Below are 15206 nucleotides of genomic sequence, written 5' to 3'. Positions count from 1 at the left end.
CAAGCCGCAGGGAGAGCCTGCCATTGATTTTCATCGCCTCTTAACAGAGATGAAAGACAATAAAAAACAATAACAGTGATGATCACAGCACTGCTGGCCATGTATGCATATAATGATTATCCATATCTTAATTAGTATTCTTTCCTTTGTTGTAATTATTTTTATTTGGCACTGGCCTTATCATTGTTATGAATCCCGTAATGAAAGTGAATAATGCTTGGTGTGTCACATGTGGGTCTGTGTGCAGCCGTGCAAATGCAGCGCAGGTGAATGTGGGCCTGCACCACTCATCCTGGGCTCCGTCCAGCGGAGATCTCCGCACAAAGACGGTCGCTCTCCGCCTATCGTTTTTATTTATAAAGTTTAGTGTCAGTGGGCAGCGCTTTCTCCTGCGCGCGGCGTGCCAGTTTCGTGGTGCACAGTCGTTTCCAAAACCATTGGCATAACAGTGAGACTGGTTGGCAGAAATGAAAGGCTTGGTTCCGGGGTGCCAAATGTGTGCTGGCATGTGAGATGGAGGTTTGGATAGCGGGAAGAGGGGGACGCTATGAAGGTGGAGGATAGGGAGGGGATGGCAGCGAGCGCGGCAGGACAGGGCGGGAACAGAGGCAGAGTGGAGTCTCCAGCGTGCGGACTGGCTGCCAAGCCGACTGTCATGTTAGCCACTGGGATTGGCTGCTGTGGGCCTCAGGTTGTTTTGGTGCGTACATCAAAAGGACAGGCTGTGAACATGAAAACATAACTCGTTTTCCCACTATCTATCCCATCTTTCACTTCTCCTACGCTACTTTTTTCCCCCTGCTCTTAGGCTGTCTTTTAGTCTTCTTTCCCACGAGAGGCACATCCTAGGTGCCGCAGAGTCTTTAAACTCAGGGGGAGAGACAGTATGCCTGCAGGGTTGCCGCGACACAGTGCAGGAAAGACCCGAGAGAGGCGAGGAAGGGATAGAAGTGGAGAAGAGAGGTGGTCAGCAGTCTGGAAGACACACATGCCTAACTATTGTGTTGTGGGAGATGACAGGGGAAATGTGCCCACCATATTTTGACCCGGGAACTAAACACAAGCTTCTCGCTGCATCATAAGCCACAAGAAAAAGTGCCATCTGCTGCCACGTTCACCCTCCTTCCATTGTGCCTCTGTTTCGTCTTTTGCACCATTGTCAGCACGGTTTCAATTACATTTCTGCAGCTTATTTCTATAGTGGATTACACCAGCTCTGTGTTCATGTGCAAGGTTGTGGGCTGACTTGTGCTCGTAGGCTATGCAGGGCTTTCTTCTTTTATTGTCGACTCCAAACACTGTTCTTGGCATGCGAGCAGCTTCCACGCATTTGTAGCACAGTGGAAGAATTAAGTTGTGAATGATCCAAAGCCACAACAAAGAGATCCAATTTTGATTTGTTAATGTTGTTTTTGTTTCCTCTCCTCTTTGTACCACAAGTTTTTATTTTTAGTTGGGGATTTTTTTCTTCATCTCCTAGATTGGCTGTGCTTAGTTGTGACCTAGTTTATTGAAAGGGGGGGAGTTTGGCCAAGCCATGGGAATCAGGGGCAGATTAACTTTCTGTTAGTTCTTCCGAGCAAAGCTCCATATGTCAGAGCCGCTCTTGTGAAAACGGAAGTCGCTAAAAGAGTAAAATGACTTGTAGGGGTGAAATGCCTACCTCTGCTGAACATCTGCATCCTTGGCGTGAACATAGGGCTGGGCGGTATACCGGTTCATACTGAATAACGGTATTTTTTTATTTATTTATTTTTTATATTTTAATTGATTACACAGCTGAGCCGCGAGACGCTGTTTCAGACGAGACAATTTTCATTTTCTAAACATGCATGATGTGACTGCGTCACTGTGAGGAGTGGTGAAGATGGGAAGGTCCAAGCAGTGGAGTGGCAGAACATGAAGAAAAAAAGGTGCCTTGTTTATTTATTTATTTATTTTTTTTTTAGGGTGACCAGACATTCACGATTTCTGCGTTTTGGATGCCATGTCTCCCGGCTATAGCTGTCTCCGAAAGTGTCCCCAATTTTAGCTTTTTATGAATGAGAAAAAAAAAATGTTGCGCGCAGATTACAATTGTTACGGTACATTACAGACATAGCAGTTAACATATGAATGAATATGTCAAAATAAATGAAACCGTAATTGTGCCCGTTTCTTCATTTCATCTCGATGCGAATATGGGGCCATGCAAACCTGTTTCACTGCTAGTGTGGGATTATTCTACAATATTTATTCATTATCACAGTGAAATAGAGTGCATTAACTGCAATATACCGTGATACTGTCAGAATTTTGAAAAATATCACGATACACATTTTTGGTCACACCGCTCCAGCCCTATATGAACGTACCAGTGGCTAAAATATGCTTCTCCACATTGGATTTGCAGTAGTCACAGTGCAGATGCAGTCTTTCCGGATACATTAAGTTCAGAATAGAAACTATCAACACTAGTTGATTTGTTGCAATATATTTTTGCAAGGCTGAGTTGCGTTCAATACACCAGACATGATGTTCACTGTCTGTCTCTTGCTTCATGGAAAAATAAAAATGCAGCAATGAGAAAGTTAGTGCTGAAAATGCCCCGCTAGTTAACTAAACAGGTATTTGCCAATCATTGCCGCAAATGAGAAAATTACTTTTTCTCTCAACCTGCAGCATTTTGTCGAAGCTATCCGGCACTGCTAGCGCTGGAAATGTGTGCGAGGGGGAGGAAAAACACAAAGCTGCTCAAGAAGGTCAGCCGCAATTCTTTCAGCCCCCTCTCACGCACACCTTCCTTGATGTGTGCAGTAATTACATTTCTGAGGAGGTGCACACCGTAGAATGTAGGTACCTCAATAACTTAATGCAGGAACATCATTCAGCCTTAAGAGCTTGTGTTTGCACCCTAGTTTAGAAGTGAATAGCCGGCAAAAGGAAATGGAAATAGGTTGCAGCCTATTACTGTATTAGAAACGAATCTCCAGCTGGAAGTCTTTCAGGAATCAACAGTCACCTCCAGTTTCCAATCACGGTAACTATCAAGTAGAGACTGCGTTTGCCAAGCAACACACCACTGCAAGTGAAAGAAAGATGTGCAGTTTATTACGTTATTATTGCCTACAATAATACGCATTAGTGGCTGAGATGAGGCTGTGTGACCAGATAGCTGTTTTTGTTGGATGAGCTGAAAGCATATGAGGTCCATCCCGGGAAATAAATCATGTGTCCTATATCTTCATTGTTTATCCACTCTTATCTGTTTTTTAGTGTAAACACGACCATGTCACCCGCAACCCTGCTTGTAATTAAGCATATTCGGGAGCGATAACCTTGTCGCATCTCAAAGCATTTACAGGGTTATCCACCTAAAGTCGGCTTACAAAAGAAATCAGGGATCAGCAGTAAATGACAAGAGGATAAAGGGAGAAGCGATAGAGAGCAGGGTGTTCTGCTTCTTGTCTTACTTTACTGCAGTCAGAGTGCAGGGACTAGTTAGTTATTTAGACGTCAAAGGGCTCTGAAGGATGGGGTTTGTTTGAATTCCTTCTTTTTCTGAGCTCTGTTTAGTTTCTGCGTCTTATTTATCACTTGCACGACTGACCCAGTAATGCTACAGCACCCTGATCTGGGCCATACAGATGAGGCAAATCCCCGTGAGCCTCACACATGGGAACGCCCTGAGCATGCAAACTAACTGGACTCTGGAACAGGCCAAGGCGGGCTGAAGCTTTCAACGGTTACATTGGAGGCGCACAAAACATCTTGAGAAATCACAGTTCGACCCCCGTGTCAACCCTTTCACACGGTTTACCGAAGCATTTTCAAGGTCACTAATCTGATATCAGAGGTAGAGCAGAAGCACCCACGCACGATGGCTACAATAACAAGACGCGGGATGAAAACCAGAAGAGAAAAAAAAACAGTTTTAAAAGAATTAATAAATGAACCTCGTCTACTGCTCTTATTCACCCAGTGAATGGTGGAGGGATGAGGGATTCAAACAAGATCCAAATGAGCTTCCTGTTTATGCAAACACGTGCACACATTTGCATTGCGCCACAGGATGCATAAGTGGTCACGTCATTAGCGTAATACAAAATGTTCCCAACCAAACTGGCCACAGTGCAGGAGCATTTAGAGAAAATACAATGAATGCAACCATCGGATGGAGTGATTGAGTGATTTAATGACTGTAGAAACTAGTCGTGCACACACACACACACGCACACACACAGTCATAACAGAGAGAACACAGAGAAGCACACAAGCACTAATCAAGACTGGTGAGTCCTCCAGGCAGATCACTCATCTATGTCTGTGCCTTTCATTACCTGCCCTGTTTCATGTGAGGACAGTTGGATTGAGCAGCCTGCTGCCTCTGCAGAGCATCTCTGCAGGGCCCCCCTCACGGTGGTCCCTCCCCCCCCACCACCACCACCACCACTGAAAAACTACCCATGGCTACTTTTAAACTTGTATCGGATGATTAGACTTGGGTTGCATCCCAGAACACCGCTCAGCCCCAGCAGGGATTCAGAAAGGAGAGTCGCAGCCAATGCATAATTTCTCAAGATGGGGGGACTCACACTGAGCCCCAACTGAGTCCCAATCCTGCAACAGCAGACATGTGAGAAGCGTATTGAGGGACTAAATGAGACGGTGCTGAGCAGACGTGATTTTGTTTTTCTGGTTTTGACCTTTTCTCCAACACCATCGGATGTAACAACCGGTTAAGTAAAGTTCCAAGTAAATGCTCATTATTGACTAAACAAGGGCTGTCCTCACCTCCACGTCCCTCGCCCTGAAGGACACACTATCCTCCTTTCTCATATGTACCCACATGTTAATTAAAGGTTTTATAGCTTGCCTATGCTTAATTTTGCACTTCTCCCCAGTTATCTCATCTAAACGCTTAAACGAAAGGCAATTTTAAATATCTGCAGAAGGGGAAAAACTCAATTTTTCAAACAACAACAACAGCAGCAGCATCAGAATAATGTTATGAAGATATTTGTGGGCCTCTCTCTCTCTCCCTCTCCCCGCCAAATGAGGAGACTGCAGCCTCTTTCATCCAGTTTTAATCAACGGCGAACATGTGGGAAACTAATGGTGTTTTTCTGTTTGCGGAACAGTGCTCGCTTCACCTCTGAGTGGGACAGTATGCTGGATTGAGCAGATTATAGACTGCGCTGTACATAACAACGGGTCAAACATACAAAATGTGCATCTTTTTATTTTTAATGGCTTATGAATATTTAACTGCCGGGGTCACTTAGCAAAAAAAAATCTGCAGTGGAAATCAATAAATTGTTTTTTTTAATGGAAACCTGGCTAAAGCATTTATTTTCACCAAAAATACTATAAATTACCCAGAGCTTAATCTCTTGAGCACTCTGCCAGAGTGAAAAACCAGCACATTTTACTGTGCATTTTGCACTACTGACTGTACTTTCTGGTCTGTGTCTACAGTGCATGACTTGATTCAAGTAGGATTTATGTATACAGTATGTGTTTATGCGACTATAAAGGCATCTCCTATTCTGTCATGGTCATAAATTTAATATCTAAGTCAAGAAACATGAAACAGGAATTAAAAAACAGACTTCCAGTGTGACTGGATGTGTGCCAGCATACTTAAAGCCAATTTTTTTTCTGCTCAGCTTTTTTTTTTTTTCTTATTTATCCAACAGTGAAACGTTTTAACTGGGGGTGATTGTGCGGGCCTATCTGCCAAGGGTTCTAGTGAGAGCAATGGTGTTACCATGGTACTCGCACCCCTCTCTGTGTTGTAAACAGGAGCCAGTGATTCCCCATTGGGATGATTTTGCATGCAGGTTGGAGAGAAAAGCTGCTGGCCCCCCAAATGCATTCCATCACCATCACCCTAAGGGTCCACTGCTGGAGTCTTATTTCAACACGTGGAGGAGAGGAGAGACAGAGAGGTTTGAAGGCATAGGAAGGGATGGGGATATTACGGAGAATGCCGGTTTCCAAAGGATGCGTTGAGGTGAATGAGATGGAATGTGTTAAAAAGATACAGAAGAAGAAGACAGATGCAGAGATGGGTGAGGACGGGAAACCTGACTGTACGGAAAGAGTAAGAATAAAAAAAAAAAAAAAAAAAAATGGTAGAGGGATTAAATGCTTTGAAGGTATACTGTAGCTGTCTGAATTTACATACCTCGAAATATTACCCAGGATGATTGCTCTGCTGCAGCCGCAGGGGGGGTACTATTTGCATGAGACTTCAAAAATCAGCCCAAGACAACTGCAGGCCGCACAATCTAACGGAGTAGTTTCTCCCGGAAAATGTTATCTGAGCCGTCCTCGGGAGTCTTAGCCAGGCCCCATACACAGCCCTGGGTTAGTGATAGGGGCCATACTGATGAGCAGTCACGATGCAGTCTGAAGCGAGCGGCCTTATCTGAAGGTTTGATTTTTATTTACTTTTTGGAGTCCAATCCTTTCTTATCTGTGATCTAACCTGCAATGACGAGATAAAGCTGCGCTGACTTTTCCATAAACGCACTTATCGGTGCTGTACAAGCTCTCCAATGCCAATGAGATGGGCAGGATAGTCACTTAGCATTCAGTATGCATATCTTCACCTACGCTGCCCTGTGTTTCAAACACTGTTGCCTACAGATATGCAGACGCACAAACAAATGCACGCATCCACCTAAAGCACATGAACTCGTACACAAAGCACAAAGGTGCATACACAAACACACTTTTCCACTTGTGTTGCCGTGTCTACAGGCTATTCGCGGTAATAGCTCGGGCTTTCAGCTCTAAGTGTGTTTTTTTTCTGCTCCAATCATACAATAGTGCCTGCTGAGCTGGCAAGTACGAATATCAAACAGCAAATGAAATTCCTGAGAGCCATCTGCACCAACACCAACTTGTAACATGAATTTTTCATCATTTGGTGTGGTAATATTACCTCATTAGAGTACTCAGGCAGCCATTCAATAAGCGTGGTCATTCTCCCTGCCAAGACTGGATCAGCGGTTTTATCAAAACAGCTCAATTCATTCTCCCCCCTGCGCACACAAATATCCATACACACAAGCGAGTGCATGGTATCTCACTGTACACTCACTGAACCGGTATTTCATCAGGGTCATGTGTGACCCTGCAAACGCACGCGTCTGCAGGAGACGGCCCTGTAAACATATGTACAGTCAAACAGATGAATGCCCAGTTGCCCACACAAACAGCATCAATCTCCCTCCTTCTCGTCTCCTTCTACGCATTTGTCTTCTGCAACCTCTCTCTTTCACTCATTCCTCCACATCTACCGGGATCAAAAGGTACCTGATGCGGTGAGGGTGTAAGCGTGTTGCATTATCTACACAAATATTCCGCCAGCTCTTAGAAAATCGAAGTCACTCAGATCTGGTGTATTCATTACTTCCCCGGCTCTCCACCCTTATGCTCACATGCAGCCGACAGCTGCTGGCTCTTTTGGTGGGTTGAGGTCTCTTGGTGGAAGCCGGGGGGAGAAAACACCATTTTCACCTGGCTGCTATTTATTCGTCGGATGAAAACATCACAGGTTGGGACGTAGCGGATCCGCAGCATCTAGCAGGTGTTCGGCACACGTGGAAAGGAAGGGCTAGCTAGTTATTTATTCATTTCTGTGGCTAGGAAAATATTTACATGTCTTGGCTCCTGCGTGGTGGTGCTGAGGGAGTGTGTTGTTGTTTTTGTCTCTCTAATCATCATCAGTCATTCACAGTAGTTTTCTTATTACTATTTTCACTGCAGGAAGCCAGGCCAGTGATGGAATTTATAATATGATAATAGCAGGAACTAGTTTGTCAGGAAGGAAAGTGAGTGAGTACAAATAGCTGCATCTATTTTCGTGGGGGTTTTTTGGTGTGGAGCTAAAAGGAGGGAGGAGAAAATGTCATTCTAATAAACTGTGGATAAAGCAGGCTGCACAGAGCAGGGATTAAGTGGCATCGTGGATGTTTATGTGTGCGCAGACACATTTTGCATACCTGCACGTGGATTGTTGTTTTTACTTTCAGGTTGTTTTTGTACCTTTGAGTGCGGTAAACCAGGGGAGGAACGATGCCAGCATATAACAATCTTCTGTGATTGTGAGAGCGGTTGGAAAGCTCAGTGTGGTGGATCAGGCTGGTGCCGCGTTGGTCGCATCTCAACACGTCACTTCCCACCATCACAGAGTAAAATAAATAAAATAAAAGCCTTCAGTTATATAAAAAGGTGAATCAGCTTGCATGGGTGTTGTCTTGACATTTGCTTTGTTTTAAGATTTAGTTTGTGGAAAGAAAGAGGAACTGCAGTTTTTTTGCATGAGGAGGGGAGGTGGGTGTTGTCTAAACTTTTTAAAACTTGTATCCAAAAACGGCTAGTAGATAATAATCTTTTGGGAAATTAACCAAGACGCTGACAGTGGATAAACACAGTCAAGAAACCAATGTTAACAGGTTGTAGACTTACAAAAGTTTGGACACATCTTCCCATTCAATTCAATGAGTAGGTGTGTCCAAACTTTTTTTAGTGTATGTATTTTGATGGAAGCCTTTATGCCACTAAGACATAAACCACAATTAACTCTCTAATAGGTACAGACACACACACACACACAAACACACACACACACACACACACACATATATATATACACACACTCACCAGTCACTTAGGTACACCTTGTTAGTAAAACTTTGGGGCCCCTTTTGCCTTCAGAACTGCCTTAATTCTTCATGTCATACTTTCAACGTGGCGTCAGAAAAATTCCTCACAGATTTTGGTCCATATTGACATGACAGCATCACACAGTTGCTGCAGATTTATCGACTGCACATGTATGATGAGAATTAAATCCCAAAGGTGAAATATTGGATTGTCAGAAGATGGTACACTGTGGTCATAAAGGGATGGACATGGTCAGTAACAATACTCAGGTAAGCTGTGGCATTTAAACCATGCTCAGTTTGTACTAAGGGGCCCAAAGTGCGGCAAGAAAATATCCCCCACACCAACACACCACCAGCCTGAACAATTGATACAAGGCAGGATGGATCCATGCTTTCATGTTGTTCACGCCAGATTCTGAGATTATCAAGACTCGTCAGACCAGGCAATGTTATTCCAATCTTCTATTGTCCAATTTTGTTGAGCCTGTGTGAATTGTAGTCTCAGTTTCCTGTTCTTAGGTGACAGGAGTGACACCCTGTGTGGTCTTCTGCTGCTGTAGCACATCTTCTTCAAGGTCTTGACTTGTTGTGCGTTCAGAGATGGTATTCTGCATTCCTTGGTTGTAACGAGTGGTTATTTGAGTTACTGTTGCCTTTCTATAACCTCCAACCAGTCTGCACATTCTCCTCTGACTTCTCACATTAACAAGGCATTTTCGTCCAGATGAGTTACATAAAAATGTACCCACTGTCATGAGTGGGCAAATTAGCCATGATGACCAAAACCAAAATTGGACCAGTTTTGCATCTAATTTATTCCTGCTGTACCGACAGATATTGTAACTGGGGGCGTCTTGGGAGACTGATTTGCTTTTGGAGCTAGCCTCAAGTGGACTTTTGGGGAAGTGTAGTTTTTGGCACACATTGGGGGGAATTTCTACTTCTAATTGATGGGTACAAATACTGGCTCCTGAAATGGGCCATGCCAGATTAAGTCTGAGAACCAAAAGTATATAATGATCTTTTTTAAAATGTGCTAAGAAAAGGAATACCATGGAAATTTTGCCAGTCACCTACATAAAAAACGAGTATTGTTAAGAAACAATTCAGATTTTAATTAACCACAGTGTCATAAGCAACTACCGATGTGAAAGAAATAGTAGCATGACGCTGCCCATCCTTAACAGTAATGTCATTTTTTTCCGGGGCAAACAAGTAAGGATTTGGCAAAGAAGTCCACCCCAATCTGTTCCTGTGATAGAACTATATATGTTTCAACAGGTTTTAATCCACATTACACGGATTTAGCAAGAGATACACAGGGATTTCAGAAGATCAACGTCTGTTCAGAGAGAGAAAAAGAAAATAAATCTCTCTTTTCCCCTTTTTGTCGTTCCTATATCAAGCACCATTGAGTGCCTGTGTGAGGAAGGGGGGGTTTGCAGACAGTTTTTTCCCCCCTCATAATCTTTTTTGTATGTTCATGTGAAATATGTTCCGGTAACAAGTAGTCCCACATCTTTCGGCTCTCATAAGCCTAAAATCCTTTATCGCTGTTGTTGTCATGTATGCTTAGTGCAGTGATGTTTCTTGCCCGGGAGCAACCCCCACCATACCGCCCACATTATGTTTGCACTTGTAATCATCTTATTTACAGGTTATGGTCCTATGAAAACTGCCTCTCATGATCTCAGTCATGAGAAGTCATCATAATGAGGCGCGACGTTTGTGAAGGAAGCCGGAATGACTCGCTGACAAACCTGTCTGTGGCACAGCTCCACCGACTGCCTCTACGTCTGCTGGAGCCTGGTTCCTTTCCGCCTCGTCTGACTCGCCCCGACCTTCATCGTGCCCGGCCCTACAGCACGCTGCACGGCTTCTGTGGCGCGTCACGCTAAGAACCAAATCTGGCACAAGGCCGCTTAGCAACAAGAGGATCCTGCGCCGTATTGCTTTACGTTGAGCGAGACAATTAGGCTACAATCTGAGCATAAAGACCCTCAATGAGACTTCCCCCCTTTCATCTTCATCAAATCCGGTTCGAACTGACGAGAGCGTCCTCAATTACAATGCCAATTTAAGTTCTTTGATTTTATTTTCCGCAGCAGCAACCGTCGTGCAGTTTCATTTTGCTAAGATTATATGTTTTGAAAATGAGAAAGGAAGCCAGAAAAAATGACTGGTTGTATAATGAAGTCTTCCTGCAAATACTGTGATGATTAATATCTGACTGGGAACAATATTTGATACAATACATGCTTCTTTCCTGTGAAGAGTGATCATTTTTTGTTGCCACGACACGAAGCGTGGCAGTCTCTCTGCAAACACGGAGCAGCATCTACAGTCGAGGCTAGACTTGTGCTCAGCATCCATGGCTGCCTGCGTCTTGGCCTCTGTCAACCTTGTTGCTTTGGTTCTGTTTCCCAGCCCCTCTCCCTGCTCCAATATGATAAGATTTACTGGCATGTCCAAATGGGTAATCTTGTTTATTCACTGTAGCTGTTTGGATCCCAACAGCACAAGGAGAATTAAAGCCTCTGGATCTCAGCAGGAGGCTGGGCAGGAAAAAAAAAAAAAGTGCAGTTTTCTATCTCCATTTGCACCCATGTCTTGTTGTTCATTAGTGTTTTATCAGCTGATATTATTTCCTCTGCAGCTTGCTCCCTCCTTTGTTGCCGCTATCTTTTTCTTTACTGAGCTTTTCGACAGTGGATCCTCCTGTGTACGCGTAAGCACGTGTGCACGCGTGTTTAAAGGAGATACAGAGGCTGAAAGTGTAGCATAGCGGCGTCGCCGCTTCTCTTTCTGGTGCCGGTTCAACCGTAGAGTTTCAGATGCAACTCCGGCTTCTGGAATCCATTCCATCGATTTAACAAGGAAAAATTCTAAATTGCCACAAAATTGTGTAATTGATCAGCTGGAAAAGCAGCCCAGCAGTATTTGAGCCAGAAGGGGCAATATAGCTGACAGCCTGTGGGAGGTGTGGTCTGTCACACGAGATTGCCCTCTATCTCTCTCTGGAAGATATCTTCAATTATAAGAGGCTTGTTCTGTGTTTGCATCCCCCCCATCAATCCTTCCTCTACATTCAGATAAGCCCAGGCTGCTACCACTTGGTTTTATGAGGGAAATCTGCAGACACGGAGTTGATCTCATGCTATTTATTTATTTATTTATTTATTTATTTATTAACCACAAATCCTCTCTGCAAATCTTTCTTAACATACTGTATCTGTATACAGCTTTTTCCCCCTCACCCCAAGATCACAGGAGGTAAAGACTGACCCACGACTTAACTCACGGCCCGGCGGAATGTTGTGAAAATAGGTTGAGTTTAATCTGCGATACAATTTCGCCATGCTTCCACGAGGGCAGCGCGAAAACAATCCCAGCTGAGCTGAGTAATCTCGAGACTCAGATAGCGGCAATATGTAGCGGCCACAGCCCTAACACGACGCGAGCCTGACACGGCAACGTTTGCGCGCGTCAAGCCGCAAACACAGCGCGCCTCTGTCCTCGCGGGGGCCGGCAATCTCTCCATCGGCGAGGCGGTTGACTCACTAAATCAATTCAGCGGCAAGGAAGCAACGAACCGCGTGGACAAGACATCTTAGGTGACAGAGAGCTTTTATTTGCTCTCTTTCTCACTTTCACTTCCTAATAGATAAGACATCAAGATACCAATAGGGAATTGTTTGTGGTATCTGTGTATGTGTGAGTGTGTGTTGGTGGAAGGATGTTGTGTGTGGTGTGGTGTGGTGGGTGTGTGTGTGTGTGTGGGAGGGGGGGGTGCAGGTTGTATGTGATTGCATCAGCCGTAGTGCTGAATGCGGATTCCTGGATTTCACTCACGTATATCGGGGCCATTGAAAGGAAACAGGTGGCGTGGAGTACGGCGGGGGGAGAGGGAGGGGAGGGGTGCTATTGTAATTAATGCTGCAGATGCTGCTCTCTGCGCCGCATCTGGGCAGTGCTCTCATTTTCAGAAATCTCCTCCAAATTCTCTGCAAATCCCCGCAGGCTGCCAGAATCCTATAAAATCTCCATGCAACTTCTTCCCTTGTTTCTTACCCATGCTTCCTCCTCTCTCCCGTAACGTGTCTTGACCCAGTCCTTTTTTTTCTTCCTATTTCTTCTCCTTGCATTTTTTTTTTTTTTTAAATATTTTTTGCTGCCTCCCCAAGAAAGTTGGTGCCGCTACTTCCTCTTCCATCTCACCCCACCTACACCCACACAACCTTTGCAGTGCTCAGCAGACCGATGGCGCATGTTTGAGCGGCCACAGTGGTAGGACGCCCAGTCTCCTCTGATTACAGTGTGCTCAGGATTAGAGGGAATGTGCTCTAACATATTCAGCCTGGTATTATGCTGATATCCCTTGACGCCGCTTCACAGGGAAAACCACAGCCGAGCCAGGACGCCGCTTCATTGCAAACAGCATGCGGAGCACCAGGTGGAATGCGGCATCAGAACTGGCTAAATCGGACAACAAGGGGTTTCAGTTCTGAGACGCGCGAAGGAGGCAAATGCACCAACTTCGCATGGAGTAAAGTGAATTTTTTGGAACATTTTAAATAAAACATAAGGCAAGTTGGAGGGCCGGAGAAATAAGTGAAATTATATTCTCTATTATCATCATCGGCTCCGTTGCACTGCACTGTCATTTTGTAAAACTGCAACATGCAGCGCATTCAGAAGGGAAAAAAGCAGACATATTTTGATTTGCATTCACTCACACATCAAGGGCACATTAAAATAAGGGCAAAGAATTCAACAATCTTCGGAATTTTCTCCACTCTTATCTCCCTCAGCTCGGCAAGCGCTGCGCCAATGGAGCGCCGGGTAAAGTGAAGAGGGGGGAGAAAAAAAAAGCATCTTTGCATAAAATAGCAAGCAGGCAAAATCTAAAACAGTTGGTGAGGAACTCTAAATAATCACGGTGCTTTTGGAGATGAATGCATTAGCATAACTTAGTCCCAGTGAAGTAATCACTCGTCTCAGGGTGAGAAGATCCCCTCCAGGCTCATCTCGCTCCTGCTGCTTCTATCCCCCTGAGTTCAGCCTCGACAGAATGACTGACCCCCTGAGACTGAGGTTTAGATAGTACACGTGGCAGAGAGGAATAAGTTCAAGACCCCCGTAGGGTCGTAGCGAAGTGCCGCCGGCAACTGATAAGTTCATAGACAAGAAATGGGGGGGGGGGACCACTACAAAGCATCTCTTGGTCTGTCTTTATCCCTGTATCACTGTGGGAGTGACCACATGTACTGGTGAGACGGAGAATATACAAATGAAGCCAAGGCCATGTCAGCATGCATTCATTACAGGGAGTCTGCAAGTGAGGAGGAGAGCATCTAGATAAAAGCCAAAGAGACACTTCACATGTAAATGAAAGGCGTGCTGTTCTTCAGTTTATGATTATTGCTATTTCTGTCAGATCCTCACAGGGACTACCTGTACATTTTAATTGGGGTTTCAACGTGAACGGCTTTGATGTTTATTTATGAGCTTGTTTTTCATTTTAAAATGTCAGGAAAATTGTAAATGCTGTTTTTGTAAGCAGTTTTACAAATGTTAACAAAAATGCCGCAGCACGACAGAAAATGACACCCTTGCCCTGTAAGCAACTTAATTAATAAATAAAATATAGCGGCGATAATAGAACGCGTGTGTTGACTGTCTGGCGTTATCTCGTGGGGAACAGGTGTTGGCGGAACAACTGAAAACAGGTGGGCAGCAAGACAAAACATAGTTTTTAAACTGAAACTACCGCATGCAATTTCAAAAATCTGTTAATCGAAGTAATATTCAATAATGTCATCAATAACTGCACGAGGCTCAAAGGTTTTGGGCGGGGTAATTATCATCCCACAGAGAAATGGTACTGAGAACTGAATCTGAGAAATGACTGCGAAACATTTAAAGGTGAAATACTGGTGCTAACATGAGTATAAAATTATGCGATAACAAATCTCACACCAGTCAAAACCCAAATCAACACGTTGAATGTATAAATTAAAGCAAAAAAAATAAATAAATGTCACTGAGTGGAATTTTCTTCTACTTTTATTATTATTAGAGCAAAAGGTCCATGAACCAGAGGGATCCCTGGAACATGCCACACGCTGAAGTGTCCTTGAGCAAGGCACTCAACCCCCAGTGTGTAGCAATGGTTCGGTAAGCGTTTACCATTTACAAAGCTAATACTTTGGGACAGTTAAATTTTGCTCTCTACAGCTTCTATTTCTCATTGCTAGCAATCATAATACAAGCTAGTTAAGTTGTAGGAAACTGAGAAAAGTAGTGATACTGGAAAGTGATCAAATGTTGCTTTTTAGGAGATTACGCTCAATTAGATACAACACAATACTTCAATGGTCATTTTAATACAGTCATAACTAACTGACTTGGTTGGGAAGTAAAGCCAGACTGATGTAAACTTATTGTTAAAATATTTCATTTTAAACAACAACGCCTGAATAATCTACAGTCACGTTAAAAAAAAAAACAAAAAAAAAAAAAAAACGAGCGAGTACTGGTAGTGGA

The sequence above is a fragment of the Mugil cephalus genome, chromosome 11 (assembly GCF_022458985.1).
Source record: "Mugil cephalus isolate CIBA_MC_2020 chromosome 11, CIBA_Mcephalus_1.1, whole genome shotgun sequence".
Taxonomy (NCBI): domain Eukaryota; kingdom Metazoa; phylum Chordata; class Actinopteri; order Mugiliformes; family Mugilidae; genus Mugil; species Mugil cephalus.
This window is presented reverse-complemented; position numbering follows the sequence as displayed.